The sequence below is a fragment of the Macaca fascicularis genome, chromosome 10 (genome assembly GCF_037993035.2).
Source record: "Macaca fascicularis isolate 582-1 chromosome 10, T2T-MFA8v1.1".
NCBI lineage: Eukaryota > Metazoa > Chordata > Mammalia > Primates > Cercopithecidae > Macaca > Macaca fascicularis.
Genome location: NC_088384.1, coordinates 61,806,472 through 61,808,431, shown reverse-complemented (window position 1 = coordinate 61,808,431; position 1,960 = coordinate 61,806,472).

The following is a 1,960-nucleotide window of genomic DNA, read 5'->3' as shown; positions in this document are numbered from 1 at the left end:
CAGAGCGAGACTCCGTCTCAAAAAAAAAAAAAAAGTCAGAGTTATAAATATATCAGAATTACAAAATGAGCTCTACACTCTAGTACAGTACACTCTAGCATGAGAAAGGTGCATATATTTTGTAGGAACTCCACTTTAGAGGATGTGAGGATCAGAGGCAAAATTACTGGGGTGAGAAGGAACCAGGATGAAAGACAGGCTCTGAAGGCAAGCACAGGGAGGCACTCACAGTGTCTTCTAGACTGGGAGGTTTCTCTGACCTGCTGAGTGTGCCCGGATACCTTTTGCTATGCCTATGACCTGTCCCAACCAGTGTAGGGTACAATGGCAGGGCACACCGTGCAAAGGTGGTCCCCGTGGGATGCGCAGCCAAGACCCTGATGACTCCAGTTTATAACCCTGGATTCCCAGGGGTGCTCAGAGCCATGGGGGTTGCCATTGTGAAAAATGTCTTCTCTTCAGTGCTCCTGATGCTCTGCATGGGCTCCCACTCACTGGCTGGAGAATGAATTTGGTGTCAGAAGATATGGATAGTGCCACTTACTAGCTGTTTGACTGTGGATCACCCAGTCATGTAACATCTGTAATCTCAGTTTCATTTCCAAAATAGAAATGTAAAAATTACCCATTGCACAGGAGTGTACTGAATTTATTTGTTATTTTATTTCTTGAGACAGGATCTCAGTCTGTTACCCAGGCTGGAGTGTGGTGGTGTGATCACAGCTCACTGCAGCTTTGATCGCCTGGGCTTAAGTGATTTTCCCACCTCAGCCTCCCAAGCAGCTGCACTACAGGTGCACCCCCACACCTGGCTAGCTTACTAATTTTTTGTAGAGATGGGGTGTATGTTGCCCAGGCTGGTCTTGAACTCCTGGGTTCAAATGATCCTCCCACCTTGGCCTCCCAAAGTACTGAGATTGCAGGCATGAGGCACCATGCCTGGTAGAGCATACCGAATTTAAATGACTAGGAGTTCTCCACTTTGACTACTTAAAAATTAAAAACACCGGTGCCTGCATCCTACCTCCAGACATTCCAATTTTATTGTTGTGTAGGGAAAACTCTCTACTCCCACACCGCACCGACAGTCAACACAGAAGACCTATGACTAAGTGTGTGGGGGGGTTTTCTCCACGCACCAACCAGCAGACACCAGCTGGGCATCCTCTAATTCAATTCTGTCACTACCTGGAGGGAGCGTCAGATCCCACAGGGTAAGGACTCAGTCCCCAAGACTCCTCACACACACCAGTCGCAAGTCCGGGCCTCCACAGAACTTCTGACAGATCCACTTCAAGTTGAGGTTCCCATGACCCTCTGACCCCCTGTTTGGTTTCGATTAATTTCCTGGAGTGGCTCACAGAACTCAGAGAAACGCTTATGTTCACTGGTTTATTTTTTTTATTTGTTTTTGAGACGGATTGTTGCTCTGTCGCCCAGGCTGCAGTGCAGTGGTGTGATCTCAGCTCACTGCAACCTCCGCCTACCACGTTCAAGTGATTGTTGTGCCTCAGCCTCCCAAGAAGCTGGCACTACAGGCATGCACCACCACACCTGGCTAGGTTTTATATTTTTAGTAGAAACAGGGTTTCGTCATGTTGGCCAAGCTGGTCTCGAGCTCCTGACCTCAGGTGATCTGCCTGCCTCGGCCTCCCAAAGTGCTGGGATTACAGGCGTGAGCCACCATGCCTGGCCCGCTAGTTTATTATAATGGATATTGTAAAGGACACAGGTGAAGAGATGTATAGGGCAAGGTTTGGAGGAAGGGGGAGAGCTTCCATACCTCCCTGGGTGCCACCATCCAGGAACCTCCACTGTTCAGCTACCCAGAAGTTCACTGAACCCTGTCCTCTTGGGGTTTTATAGAAGCTTCGTGACATCAGCATTCCTTCTCCCAGGGAGTAGGGTAAGACCCTCTCATGGGAGAGTCTTAAGACCCGCAATTGATGGCAGGGCATGT